General features: G+C 38.9%; 1 protein-coding gene across 12 annotated transcripts in view; it reads left to right on the forward strand.

Annotated features, from left to right (window-relative positions):
- Positions 1 to 15,786, forward strand: part of LOC136864266 (solute carrier family 41 member 1) — a 196,999-nt gene that overhangs the window by 17,732 nt on the left and 163,481 nt on the right. For 6 of the 12 annotated variants that reach the window (XM_067141026.2, XM_067141024.2, XM_067141021.2 and 3 more), the window contains exon 3: positions 1,769 to 1,875. The exons of 3 other annotated variants lie outside the window; for them this stretch is intronic. The gene's annotated coding sequence lies outside the window, so the exon portion shown is untranslated. Of the gene's footprint in view, positions 1 to 1,768; positions 1,876 to 4,793; positions 4,813 to 15,786 lie in introns of those variants that run through there. 3 more of the 12 variants (XM_067141023.2, XM_067141027.2, XM_068226220.1) reach the window with 2 other exon arrangements.

Consider the following 15,786-nt stretch of genomic DNA (forward strand, 5'->3'; position numbering starts at 1 on the left):
ATGAACTTTAAGATGCATCGATCATTGAAATGTTGAATTAACCAACAGAAGATAGTGAGGAAGGTGATTTAGAGGAAACGGCACCAAAGATGCCTCATAGTGAGGGTTTCACTGCAGTGGAGGTGGCACTATGTTACATAGAACAATGAGGGACAAATCCCACCAACCCTCTGCTCTTAAAGCATTTATGTGACTGCTGCACAGAAACAATGTAGCATTTGGAAACAGATGTCAGTTAAGGACTTTAAACAAACCTTAATCGAAGCCATAACGCTAAGAAATCACAATAAAGAAGTTTAGCTTCAATTATTAATAATTCGTGATTTTCCCTATGTCACCCCGTGTTGTCGTAGTCTTCTACTTCTCTGACTCTACAGTTCATTGTGATCCTTATCCTCTTTGACAGCCACGAACCTGCTACGCAGGCGTAGCAGGGGGAGAGATGATACTCCCACGTGGCGCGTCCCAGGTGGCGGATAGGGGGGTCCTAACCGGCTTGCCGGCGGACTTGAGGGAAATAAAATACCTCTCGCGGACCAAACACACCACCCCCTGCGGGTGGGAGATGCACATGTAGAATACACCCGTGGTATCCCCTGCCTGTCTTGAGGGGCGACCAAGGGCTGATTGAATTAGAACCATGAAACTACTTTTGATTCGTACCATCACGCGGGGAAAACCATAGGTTGCCTGTACTTGCGAGTAGTACCACTATATTAGGTACGAAATAGGTTTGTGATTAGTAGCAGTATAGAGCCTGGCCTGGGGGTTTTCCAGTACCCGTGATTCGAACCCATGTGAGCCACACTGCGGGTCTGGGCGTTGCCTGTGAGTTGTACCACTATATGAGCGACGCTGTGGGTCTACGTTGCCTGCGATTAGTATCCACTATGTGAGGAACACCACGGTGCCCGTGGGACCGGCACCCGTGACTATTACACCTAGGTGAGGAAACTCATCGGTTTGCGTTGACTATGAGTGGCGCCATTGTGTGAGAAACACTATAGGTCTGCGTTACCTGTACGAAGTACAATACTTGTGAGTAGTACCATCTTGTGTGGAACACCGTGAGTCTTCACTACTTTTGATTAGTACCCCAACATGACAAATACCATGGTTCCACTTTACTCGCGACATGTACTATTCTGTGGGACCTTAGACATGGATTTTGTACCCCTTTAGGCATCAAGCATCATCGTGCTTTATGAGTGGTCCCTTGGTCAGTAATACCTTTATTTCTGATCTTTTTTTTTGAGTCTGATCCACTGTTTTGTTTGGTTTTTGTTGCGTTCATGTCAGTCCATTCATTCTTCATGACATTTTTTTATTTTATTTTGGTCAGTGGATTAATTTGAACTTTGTTATTTCATTTCGTACCATTAGGGGCCGATGACCTCGATGTTAGGCCCCTTTAAACAACAAGCATCATCATCATCATCATCATCATCATCATCATCATCATCACCATCACCACCTCTTTGACAGTCTTCAACCAGTTTTCTTTCCAGTTTCCACTTTCTATACCCCATTTCCCAAAGGTCTTCAGAGACTCCCTCCCTCCCTCCCTCCCTCCCTCCCTCCCTCCCTCCCTCCCATCTGTCCTCGTGGGTTTCCATGTAATATCTTTTTAGGTACTTCCGTATCGCTCATCCGTGGTACGTGCCCAGCCCACCTCAGTTAGGCTGATTTCACTATTCTGCTAATAGGTGGATCTTTATAAGTGGTGTACAACTCTTGATTGTACTTTCCCCATTTTCCTCTTTCACAGATTGGCCGATGATTCTTCGAAGTATCCTTCTTCCGAAGGCATCCAGCATTCCAGTATCATTTGCTGTTGATGACCAAATTTCTGAGGCATATGTAAGCACTGTTCTTGTAAGTGTTTTGTAGATGGTTAATTTGGTAATATAAGTCAAGAGCACCAGGCAAGTTGGCTGTTGAGTAGACGACTGTTTATCCCAGATATTAACTACTCAACTCTTTCAAAGGTGTAATTGCCCATTTATTGAGGCTCGCATGTTCTCCTTACATTCTTTCCCAGTAGCCATATATTTAATTTTTCTGCTGGTTAATGTTCAATCACATATTACTGCTGGCCTCTTTAAGGGCAATAAATGTCTCTTCCATTGATTTTCAAGTTCTGACCACTATATCTGTGTCATCAGCATGAGCAAGTATCTGTTCTGATCTGTAGAAAATAATTCCCCTGTTTAGGAGGTTTGCATTGCTCATCACCTTTTCCAAGGCAGCATTAATAAGGAGACTTACCAGCGTGTCTCCCTGCTGTACCCCATTTTCAATATCTTATATATCAGACATCATACCTCCCCTACATATACTGCTTGCTGTCTGTCATTGTCACTCTCACCAGCTTTACGAATCAGTCAGAGCATGATACAGTTTGCTCTGTCTATGCTGTCATACGCTGCTTTGTAATCAATGAAGAGGTGATGCATGCCAATCCCAAATTCAGTTGTCTTCTCTAAAATTGCATGGTGAAGATCTGGTCTAGTAGAATTTCCTGGGAGAAATCCACATTGATATGACAAACTTTCTGAACATTTGGGAGAAGAACATCAAATAGTACATTTGAGAATACCTTGTATCCCAAGTTAAGCAATGTAATTCCTATATAGTTATCACACTCCAGCTGATGTTATTTCTTATATATAGTACATACAAATTCTTTTTTCCATTGCTGGAGGATTTTTTTCTTATCCTGAACTAAAGTAACTATTTCTAGAAAAATCCATTTCAGTTCATTGCTACTTTGCTTTAGCAGATCTGGTGAAATATAATCTGTTTCTGTTGCCTTGTTGTTCTTCAGTTTCTTCATGGCAGTTCTCAATTCTTCTAGAGTTGGTGGGCCTGGATTTTCATCAGGGACCTTTTCACCTTGCACATCTCTTGAGTCTCTCTGTACCATTCTGAAATTGAGGAGTTTATCAAAATGTCAGGGCCATCTTTCACATATCTCTTTACCCTCATGATTTTCTTTGTTTCATCTTTTAACAGGTTAGTTTTGTCACGGAAGTGTTTCCATCTGCATTTATCATTCTGTAGTATTTCCTCGCCTTATTCTGATTCCTTAGTTCCATTTCTTTGATATTTGCCTTCATCCACTCTCTCTTTCTTCTTTGATGGATCTTATTTTCAATCCTCCATTTTTCTTTATAGACTTCATCATTCTTCTTGTACAGTTTGATTGTAGCATCCTCCTGTATGCCTTGTTTCTTTCTTCTGTTGGTGCCTCACACTCGGTATCAAACCATGAAGATCTTGTATGCCTTACTGTTTCCAGCATTTCATTTGCTGATGTCTCCACTGCATTTTTAATAATTTTGCACTGGTATTTGATATTGTTCTACTCTTTGGCACTTTTAAGGCTTTGTGTTATCCTCTCCTGGTACTGCTCTCTAATTTGAGGTGATTCAATTTTTTATAATTTTGCTTTATGTTGCACCGACACAAATAGGTCTTATGGTGACAATGAGATAGGAAAGGGCTAGGAGTGGGAAGGAAGTGACCGTGACCTTAATTAAGGTACAGCCTCAGTATTTGCCTGGTGTGAAAATGGGAAACCACGGGAAACTCTCTTCAGGGCTGCCAACATTTGGGTTCGAGCCCACTATCTCCCGAATGCAAGCTCACAGCTACACGACCCTAAAAGCACATCCAACTCGCTCGGTCAGATGATTCTAGAACTGTTATATTATATTTAGGTACTGTACATTGTGGTAGGTTCCTTCGGATGCATTGGAGGTCCTAGCCCTCACTTGCACACATACCAAGATGTGGTCTGAATCTATATTTGGTCCTCTGAGGCTCCTCATGCACAAGGGATCTGACTTTTGCCTTGCACCTGTCAGCTCATGATCAATTTGGTTTACTATGTTTCCACCTGGCAATGTCCATGTTACTTTCTGTATGTCTTTGTGTGGGAACAATGAGGAGCCCAAAACTATATTCATAGATGCTACAAATGAGTCTCATTCCATTGTCATTGCTTGGAATGTGTTTGTTGTGGGGTCGAATTGTTGGTTTAAGTATCTGTTCCCTTCCTGCCTGAGCATATAGATCACCAGCAACTATTTTAATGTCAAGACCTGGGCAGCCATCATATGCTCTTTCCATAAATTCATAGAACAGTTCTTCTTCCTCAGATTCCCCTGTTTGTGCACGGGCATTGATTATAGAGTATTTGAAGAATTTCTCCTTTATCCTGGCTGTTGATAGTCTTGGACTAATAGGTGTAAACCAAATTACAGGGTGTTTTAGGTGGTGGTGTACTACAAATCCTGTGCAGAACTGATGCTTCTCCTCACTACAGCTATAAAATATGCTAGCTTCTTGCTTTTCTAGAATTCCACTTCCTGTCCACCTTACTTCTTGTAGTGCTATGATATTCTTCTTCAGTTTCATTGTTTGGTTCAACAGTACCTTCAGGGCTCCTGGGTGACACAGAGATCTCACATTCCAGGTTCCAGTATATAAATCTGACTTTGATATACTTGTCCATTATTATTGCCCTTTTCCATGTCGTGTTTGTCTCCATTAATAAGTTCGGCTTTCTTTTGTTCAGGTTTTTCGACTTGAATTTTTACGGAGTGGAGTGTCAGCCCTATGTCCAACCTCTTCATGAGGATGGGTAATTTTTTGTTTGGGTTTTCTTCCCTTAGCCTTGGGGAGCCAACCCCACCTACTACAAGGCAGCAGCATCTTGACCAGAGTCCTGTTAGCTGCCACATTTTGGGGTGCCTGCTGGGCCTTCACAGTTACCAAAGCGTTGAATGGGCACATGCAGTCTTCACTGTAAGTCACCCCACCAGGCAATCCTTTACCTTATGACATTGCCCATCTCCCACGACGTGGACGAGTGATTGGACTTCCGGGAGATGTGCCGCTCTGTGTAGTCAGTTATTCCGAATCCGAGATAGCTCCCCCTCCCCGATTACCTCAGATTATCAAAACAGTACTGCACGGCTGTCCAAACTTCAATTGTACTCGGGCACATTTGCATGATAACTAGGGGTACGCTGGCGCGAGGTTACAATTCTACTATTTGATACTACTACCATGAATGATAATAATTAGGGCCCTGATGTTTATGCAGTAATACTGTAGGTTAGAATGCAAACTTACTGAAGAGGGTAAAGTATAGACTACCCTGCACAACAGTTATGCTACGAGGTTTGGATGAATATTAGGGGTAAAGACCATCAAAATTCCTGGAATTTATGTAACTCTCACTAGATTACAGAAGAGTGGGCCAGAGGACACTTCCTATTAACTAGTTTTCATTCCAACCTATTACTGCATAAGAATCTGGGGTCCGATCATCACCATGTAATATCATATTCAATAACCTCTCACACCACCATCTCTCATACGTGGTTGTAGTCACCCTAACATAAAGAATTACTTGTACCCTGTGGAGAAGTTTAAGTAGCGAGGTTCGTCATAAGTAGCTCTCTCGGATTTTTATGTAATATCAAAGTGCAAAATATGTCACCTACATAAAACCCTTGTAAATATTAATGAAATATGTAATATTCACAAAATATGCAATTAACGGACCCCAAATTTTTATGCAGTAACAGGTTGGAATGCAAGCTAATTTGGTTAATAGGAAGTGTCCTCTGGCCCACTCTTGCATAACCTAGTGAGAGTTTCATAAATTCCAGGAATGTTGATGGTCCGTACCTCTAAAATTTAGGCAAACCTCATAGCATGACTGTTGTGCAGGGTAGTCTGTACTCGTTAGCCTCTTCATTAAGTTTGCATTCTAACTATTACTGCATTAACATCAGGGCCTTAATAATACTAATAAATCTAGAATTAACAAATATAGGAAATTATGTCTTTCATGACAGGGAGTAAGAGTATAATTCATGTTAAATCGGGTTACTGATCAATTTTCAGCAGTTGGCAAAAGAAAATGATTATTAACTAATGAAAATGCAATTTTCTGAAATAGGTTGATGTAGTCCTATTCATTTCAAACCTTCTACAATTAATACTGTCCCTGTATTTAAAGCTTCAAACTTATGTCCTAGAATTCAGCTACTTTTGACTTAACTCTTTAGCTCTGACGTGAAAGATATATCCTCAGATAATTGTGAATTTTGCCACAGCATGCTCGCTGCAAGTTTAGGAAAATCTGGTGTGTAAATGGAACAGGTTGCTCTTAAGTCATCCAGGTGTGAATCTGTCGGGCATGATTAGTATTTATATTTTATTATTTTCATAGTTGAAAACACAACTTAAAAAAAACATGTTCAACCAAAACAAGAGTACATCTTCTGGTCAACATTACAAACAATGGGGTATATTTTACTGCCCACCAGAGACAGAAATTGCCATATGTTGCATAGGAGGATTTTAAAGAAAAGTCTGACTTTGAAGACTTAAAATTTCCAATTCTTCAGGATTATAATTTTTGAAGATTTCACAACTTACATCCATGCTTACGAATGTCACGAGAAGCAAAAGGATTGACAGATGTTATCATTGGTTCAAGCATTGAAAACTGGCTAAATCCCTTACAAAATTCAGACCCAAGTGTTTCAAGATGTTTGGCAAGGGATGAAAAATCACACTTGCTCCCATTTACTGTTTCTGCCGTAGATATCAAAATTGTAAAATGTGAAAGAGAATTTCTTGTTAAATGTACAATCCATAACGTAAGTTTCTTTTCAAATGCATTAACAATACTTATCATACCTGAAATATTATCTTTTCCTTGCAGTTTAATTTGGAAGTGATATCTGCCAAGAAAGCTATATCTATTAGCCATGATATATCATAAATTTCATGATAATTTTGTCCAAGGGATGATTTCCAAGTCTTTTACATCATCCAAGAGGCAACAGAACCATTAAAGTGTTTTCCCTCTGCTAAGCCAGCTTACGTCTGCATGAAGAATGTTACCATACTCAGAATGTGGTATACTTAAAATATTTCTGAACAGTCAACGATTATTAGAAGATAATCATTCATAATTAATGACATGAGTTACAATCGTCATGACATTACCATTTGCGTATAAAGCTTCTTGGTGGATATTGCAAAGATAAGAAAGAAATTTTGGAAAAGATTTATCCTTAGCACAAACAGAAAGAGATCAATTATTTCTACCATCTGTCGTTATAGCCACAAGCTTTGAAAGTGGTAAGTTTATTAACTTCGGCAAATTTAAAGAAGACCCCTAGTGCATTTATGAAGTGGCAGTAGTTGGACATATTATTGTTATTGTAAAATCATTAAAAACCATTCTAGCAAATACCCACAATTCAGCAGTGTCAGACATACCAGCATTGCCATTAAATTGGAGTGAAGAATATTCAGACGATTCATATCCTGATGTAATTGAGATTCCATGTTACTAGAAATCTGTTCAACCCGCCTAAAAACAGTTTGGTGAGACAACTGAAGTCCTTTGACTGAAGATCTAAATGCAGATTTATCTTTGTGAGGATCCAACTGAGATTCAGCGGCATTTAACATTGGAGTAGTCGTGCAAATTTAGTAATTATAAGCTATAAATTTCATTTTTTTCCCATATTGAAGTGCAATTATAAGAATAAATTGACAGGAGGGTCCACTTTTTCAATACAATATATCAAGTAAATGATATTACGTAAGTCTTGGGACTAGTTTCTGCCACAAAGTGGTCATCTTTAGCCAAATAAATTTAACAGATTATGTGATAACTAAAACATATGTATAACAGACAAAGACAGTGTTGCAGGAATAATTATAACATTAAATTGATGTATCCACAATGACGTACACAAAATGCTGTCAACTTGCGTACATTGATTTATTTACAATTATTTACAAATTAAACACACACAACCTTAATCACTGTACCACAAACGAAACACTTCACTCCAAGAACATCAACAAGCCACCATTTTAACAACTGCCTGTCACGAACACATGGAGGTTACAACCTTAAAACACAGTTGAAACAGTTGGCACAGCATGTCGGTTCAACACAATACGAGATCACAAATACATTCCTGTTAAACCATAACTCTACTAAACAACAACTCGTCTCTACCATAAAGATTGCCTCCTTATATAGGTGCCTGGCGGGGCTTCTAGAAAGATACGTTACAAAAAATGCCTTCTCGAAAATTCTCGAGTGCCTAACAAGAGGGTTATGATGTACAGAATATTCTACCATCATCTCGTCTGACCTAGTGCCATTCAGGATGTTACAGTGTGTTTCACAATTCTGTAGTGGATTACAAATTATGTATACAGGTAATAATAAATTACGTACAGGATCTTACATTAATTGAACTCGCATAAATGTCTATATACAGTACATGTTTCACGACATAACCTCACAAACACTGCGGTCATAAACTACATAAATATTGATAATAATAATAATAAATGGATGTAAACACTTCATAGCCATACATTACAAGTAATAATAATAATAATAATAATAATAATAATAATTCGAGTTCGATACCTGCATTATTTTCCCATGGGTAAGAAAATGTTGTTTTCAAGTTATATCAGTTTATCACACTTGCATCAAAATTGCATATTTATTTGACCTTTTAATTCCTATCTTTAGTAATCATGTCTCAGATAAAAAGATGATTTCTCTATCAAGCATTTTATTTGACCTTTTAATTCCTATCTTTAGTAATTATGTCTCAGATAAAAATAATTATTTCTTTTATAATCTCTTTAAATTCCCCTCTCCCACTGTTGGCAGCCCTGAAAATGGTTTTCCGTGGTTTCCCATTTTCACACCAGGCAAATGCTGGGGCTGTACCTTAATTAAGGCCACAGCCACTTCCTTCCCACTCCTAGCCCTTTCCTGTCCCATCGTCGCCATAAGACGTGTATGTGTCGGTGCGACGTTAAGCAACTAGCAAAAAAAAAAAAAAGAATATATATATATAAAAATCCCTTCTAAGCAGCAATCTTTCTTTCCACATCCTTCAGCCTACCTTAGACACCCCTTCTCCCCAACCTTAGACACCCCTTCTCCCCCTCCTCCATACCCCCTCCTCCTCCCCCTACCCACTCCTTTGCTTACATTGCCTGCTTCCTACAGTAGGTCAGTGCTTGTTCTTCGTCAGATATTACAGGTGAGTCTCATAAATAATTTTTCTCCTTTTTAATTTCTTTGCTGTATGTTTACTCATTCCTAATTCTGGCTATCATGACAAGAAAAACCTAACTATAAATTTTGTTATAATATGTAATTTAATGTTATAATTATTCCTGCAACATTGTCCTTGTCTCTTATGCATATCTTTTATTTCTCACATAATCTGTTAAATTTGGCTGAAGATTGCCACTAAGTGGCTGAAACTAGTCCCAAGACTTATGTAATATCATTTACTTGATATATTGTATTGAATAGGTGGACCCTCCTGTCAATTTATTCTTATAATCATAATTTAGTAACATAAGTGGTCATGTGGATTACTATTCTAATCCATTTTAATTTTTTTATAAACGTTTATATTTTATTTATTTATTTATTATTATTATTATTATTATTATTATTATTATTATTATTATAGGTTTAAGGGTTTATGAGATAATTTTGGGATAAACAAAAAAAGTTATTCAACATTCTAAATTTTATATACAACAAAAATACAAAGTTCAGCTTGTATTTACATATGTTGCTATATAGTTGAAAATTTGAAAAATAAAAAATAAAAAATTATACAATTTTAATTTTTTCCATATAGTAATGTTTAGGATAAGAGTATCAAGCACAATATGATTGAATATATACACGTTTCTCCTTGTTAGCAACCTCAAATCAACCATAGATCCTGGCTGATTTTAGCCAGTACATGCGTTGCATACAATATTTTGATGTTCAGGACAGACCCATTTGGTGCACTGGAAACAGCATTTTCTGGTGCTTTTATTCCTTGCTCTGCCACACAGATGACATCGTCCAATATTTCCCTGAACTGGCGGTGCTTCAGCAGGATTTTCTTCGATTTTCAGCATTATCTTTCCACGATGTCTGATTTCTTTTGATATCATCTGCATACTGTTGCACCTGTGTACTTCAGGTTTGATGAGGTCCAGCGCCAGGGTTTGTAGGAATTTTCCACGGTTTACCTTTCGATTATTGTTGTTGTTAGCTTTATACACAGTAAGGGCATTCGCCCCTGCAACATTCATGATGTGAAAGAACAGAGTTAGTGGCCATCGTCGAGAGTTCCTAGCAACATTGTACTGGCCACACATTTTGTCTACCATGTCAACCCCAAATTTTGTGCCATTGTAAGTTGTAATCATAACTGGTTTGCAAGCTGCACCTGTTGTTTCATCTATGGTTTTGGAGTTGTGCATTGTAGAGATCATCAGCACCACTTTTTTTTTTTTTTTTCCGGCACATAAGAAACTAAAGCCAGATTTTCTTGGCAGCCGAACAGTGTGCTGTTTATTTCTCTGCTTTTGTCGGGCAAAAAACAATGAGGAACTTCAGGTTTATTTTAGTGTTCCAATTAAGGTCAGAGACTTATCATCAAAGAGTTCCTTTGCAACAGAAATTGATGAAAACCAGTTATCTGCCGTTATATTTTGGCTTGTGCCTGATACTGGTTCCACGAGTTTCTAAGTTTGTAAAATCATCATCTTGTATTCCTAAATAAACTTCAAGATTAGTTGTGTAATAGTTGCTAGCTGATGTTAGAGCAAACAATTTAATGCCATATTTGGCTGGCTTCTAAGACATAAATTGCTTGACGGGGCACTTATCCCTAAAAGCTACCAGTTGTTAGTCCAGTGTAAGGTAGTCCGTTGGTTTATACATTTCTTTACAGTCTGCCAGCACGCAAGACTCCACATAAATACAGAATAGCAATTAATGCTGTCATCTCAATCTCATCTGTTACTTTAGCATCCCTTTCTCTTTGGAAATTTTGCTTTACCTTGTTGTTTGAGTCATCAGTCCATAGGCTGGTGTGATGCAGCTCTCCGTGCCACCCTATCCCTCTAATGTCCTGTGTTACATATGTGTAACATTGGGAATTTAGCACTTTCTTGTCGCTAAGAAACATCTCTGCCGCTAATGCCCACTGTGACAGATCAGTAACAGTACATACCATGAAGGTTTCAATTATGCATAGAATCTTGATACAACAATCATATGAATTAAGTTCTGAATGAAAATAATTGATTTCCTATGGAGACCTATTCTGGGCACTAGAGGACTATTCTGTGCTAACATTTTCATTTCTACATAACTGCTGCATCCTACATCTGCTCTAATCTCCTTGTCATATTCATACCTTGGTCTATCTCTATCGTTCTTACCCCATACACTTCCCTCAAAAACCAACTCCACAAGTCCTGAGTGTCTTAAGATGTGTCCTATCAGTCTATCTCTTCTTCTCATCAAATTTAGCCACAACGATATCCTCTCACCAATTAGATTCAGTAACTGTTCATTCGTGATGTGATCCATCAGTCTCGCGTTCAGCATTCTTCTGTAACACCACATTTCAAAAGCTTCTATGCTCTTTCTTTCTAAGCGAGTTATCGTCCATGTTTCACTCCCATGTAATGTCACGCTCAAGACAAAAGTCTTCAAAATCTTTCTAATACCTATCTCCTATCTCAATTTCTTTATGTAAGAAAGGCTTTCTTTGCTTGTGCTAGTTTGCATTTTATGTCCTCCTTACTTCTGCCATCACCGAGCTCGATAGCTGCTGTCGCTTAAGTGCGGCCAGTATCCAGTATTCGGGAGATAGTAGGTTCGAACCCCACTGTCGGCAGCCCTGAAAATGGTTTTCCGTGGTTTCCCATTTTCACACCAGGCAAATGCTGGGGCTGTACCTTAATTAAGGCCATGGCCGCTTCCTTCCCATTCCTAGCCCTTTCCTATCCCATCGTCGCCGTAAGACCTATCTGTGTTGGTGCGACGTAAAGCAACTAGCAAAAAAAAACTTCTGCCATCGCTAGTTATTTTACTACCCAAGTAACAATATTCATCCACTTCCTTTAAGACCTCCTTTCCTAGTCTGATATTTCCTGCATCACCTGCACTCCATTACTTTTGTTTTGGACTTATTTATTTTCATCTTGTACTCCTCACCCAAGACTCTGTCCGTTCCAATTTATTTTCATCTTGTACTCCTCACCCAAGACTCTGTCCGTTCCAATTTATTTTCATCTTGCACTCCTCACCCAAGACTCTGTCCGTACCATTCAGCAACTTCTCCAGATCTGCAGTCTCAGATAAAATAACAATATCATCGGCAAATCTGAGGGTTTTGATTTCCTCTCCTTGGATTGTGATTCCCTTTCCAAATTCTTCTTTGATTTCCTTTACTGCCTGTTGTGTATAAACATTGAAAAGGAGGGGGGGGGGGGGGCAAACTGAAGCCTTGCCTCACCCCTTTCTGGATTGCTGCTTCTTTTTTATAGCCCTCGATTCTTATCATTCGAGACTGATTTTTATATAGTGTAGATCATTCTTCTTTCTCGGTACCTGATCCCGATCACCTTCAGAATCTCGGTTTCAACTTGTCTTTCCATTCTTCCGTGAATAATACACGTTAAAATTTTGCAGGTTTGAGATACTAAACTAATGGTGCGGTAGATTTCACACTTGTCAACACCGGCTTTCTTGGGAATAGGTTTAACAACATTCTGCCGAAAATCGGATGGCACTTCTCCTGTCTCATACATTTTGCATACTAAATGGGATAACCTCGCCATGCTGGTTTCTCCTAAAGCAGTCAGTAATTCAGAAGGAATGTCATCAATTCCAGGTGCTTTGTTCCTGTTCAGGTTTCTCAAAGCTCTGTTGAATTCTGACCTCAAAATTGGGTCACCCATTTCATCATCATCAACAGCCTCTTCCTGTTCCAGAACCATATCATTTACGTCCTTACCTTGATACAACTGTTGGATATGTTCCTGCCATCTTTCTGCCTTGTCTTCTTTCTCTAGAAGTGGTTTTCCATCTGAGCTCTTAATATTCATACACCTGGTTTTCCTTTCTCCAAAGGTTTCCTTCATTTTCCTGTATGCAGCATCCACCTTTCCTAGAACTACTGTCAGCATCCTGGCACTTCTTCAGCCATTCTTCCTTAGCTGCCCTGCACTTCCTATCCACTTCATTCTTTAATCACCTGTATTCTTTCTGCCCTCTTCATTTTTTGCGTTCCTGTATTTTCGTCGTTCATCGATCAGGTCTAGTATCTCTTGAGTTATCTGTTGATATGTAGTTGATCTTTCCTTTCTTCCTAACATCTCTTCAGTAGACCTAGTGACTTCATTCTTGATGACTGCCTATTCTTCTTCTACTGTGTTTCCTTAGCCTTTCCATTTAGTCCTTGTGCAACATGTTCCTTGAAACAATCCTTCACACTCTTTTCGTTCAACTTGTCTAGATCCCAACTGAGAGGATTCCTTCCGTTCTTCAATTTCTTCAAATTCAGACAGCATTTCATGACCAAGTTGTGATCATAGTCCGCGTCTGCTCCTCAGAAAGTTTTGCAATTCAACACCTGGTTTCTGAATCTCTGCCTAATCATAATGAAGTCCATTTGATACCTTCCAGTGTCTCTAGGTCTCGTCCATGTGTACAGCTGTCGTTTGTGGTGTTTGAACCAAGTATTAGCAAGGACTAAATTGTGATGGGTGCAGAATTCAACCAGCCGACTTCCTCTTTCGTTCCTTTGTCCCAATCCAAATTCTCCAACTGCATTACCTTTTCTTCCTTGGCCTACCACTGCATTCCAGTCTCCCATCACAATTAGATTCTCATCACCTTTTACATATTGTATTAAATCTTCTATCTCTTCATGTATTCTTTCGATTTCGCCATCATCCGCTGAACTAGTAGGCATATTGTAGTGGGCATTGGTTTGGTGTCTATCTTAACATCAGTAATCTTTTCACTATGCTGGTCATAGTAGGATACCCACTGCCTTATTTTCTTATTCATTATTAAACCAAGTCCTGCATTTCCTCTCATTTTGTGTTGATGAATCTAGTCGTCTGACCAAAAATTCTGCTCTCCCTGCCAGCGTACTTCACTTATACCAACTGCATCTAAGTTTAGTTTATCCATCTCCCTTTTCAGATTCTCTAACCTACCACAATGATTCAAACTTCTATCATGCCACGCTCCGACACGCAAAATGTTAGTATCCATCTTGATGATCGCCCCCTCTCTTGTAGTCTCCACCAGAGATCCGAATGGGGGACTATTTTACGTCCAGAATATTTTACCCGGGAGGAAGCCTTCATCAGTACATCTATACTAATATATAAAGAGGTAAAGTTTGTTTATATGTAATGGCTAATCTCAGGAACTACTGGACCGATTCTAAAAATTATTTTACAAACGTAAACATTCATTATCCCTGAGGGACATGTGCTGTATTCAAAACAATTAGAGGTGGGAGGTTTGGGGGCAGATATAAAAATACTAGGCTAATATAGGCAAAATATTGAATTTGTTGTACAAGGACGAGACAAAGCTCAATTTAAGCCCCTTGACGCAAAGAACAAAACTTGGTAAGCCGTGTGGGCCCCAAAATGTTTTAAGGCCCTAACACTAACCATTATGGAGATATTGGCACCACATTACCCCTGCTCTAGGAATCGGATAAAGAAACGAAGTGCCGTAACCAGGGCAACGTCAGCTCCAGTATTCTTACAGCAGCAAGATTATGTACAATATATCACAAAAACCTAACATGCTACAGACATGTAAATTGGTATTTGGAATCTCCTTTAAAAATAAAAGAACACAAATTTTTGTTTTCAGAAAATCTACTTAAGGGGTGAGGGTGAGGGGGTGAAAAGAAGTGAGGAAGGAGTTGGATTCTTTATATGAGGATACATATATCTTGGAAACTGAAGATGTTACAGACATTAAAACTGGTACCTGGAATTTCCTTTAAAAATAAATGATCACACTTTTTTGGAAAATCCACTTAAGGGGGTGAAATTAAAAAAAAAAAAAAAAAGGGCGGGTGAATTTTCAAAATGAGTATCTTCTTCTACCACTTTTCCCACATCTGTGGGGTTGCAGGTGCGAACTGTGTCGCACATGTGGATTTGACCCTATTTTACAGCTGGATGCCCTTCCTGATGCCTACCCAGTCTGTAGGGATGTAATTACTATTGCGTGTTCCTGTTGTGGTTGGTAATGTGGTGTGTTGAGTGAATGTGAAGTGGAGAGTGCTGGGACAAACACAAACAACTTATCCCTGTGCCAGATGAATTAATCACATGCTATTAAAATCCCCAATCCAGCCCGGAATCAAACCCGGACCCCTGTGAACCGAAGGCCTCAACGCCGACCACTCGGTCAAGGAGTGGGGCAGTTTAAAAAATTAGTTTATCTACAGTATATTTCATACACTTAACATATTACTGATGTGAAAATTGGTATTTGTAATCCCCTTTAAAAAATAAAGAAACGCATACTTTTTGTTTTCGGAAAACTGACTTAAGCTGGGGATCAAAAATAAGTGAAGGAGGAGTTGAATTCTGTTTATGAGGGTACTTATATCTCAAAAGATAAGAAGTTACAGACGTGAAAATTGGTATTTGGAATCTCCTTTAGAAATAAAGAAACCTCCTTTTTTTTTTTTCAGACTTAAAAGAGGACTGTTTCCCACATGTAGAGTTCCATGTCGCATGTTCCACAGACGTGAAAATTGGTATTTGGAATCTCCTTTAGAAATAAAGAAACCTCCTTTTTTTCTTTTTTTTTTTTTTTTCCGACTTAAAAGAGGACTGTTTCCCCACATGTACAGT

Source organism: Anabrus simplex, chromosome 2 (assembly GCF_040414725.1).
Source record: "Anabrus simplex isolate iqAnaSimp1 chromosome 2, ASM4041472v1, whole genome shotgun sequence".
In the NCBI taxonomy this organism is placed as follows: Eukaryota; Metazoa; Arthropoda; class Insecta; order Orthoptera; family Tettigoniidae; genus Anabrus; species Anabrus simplex.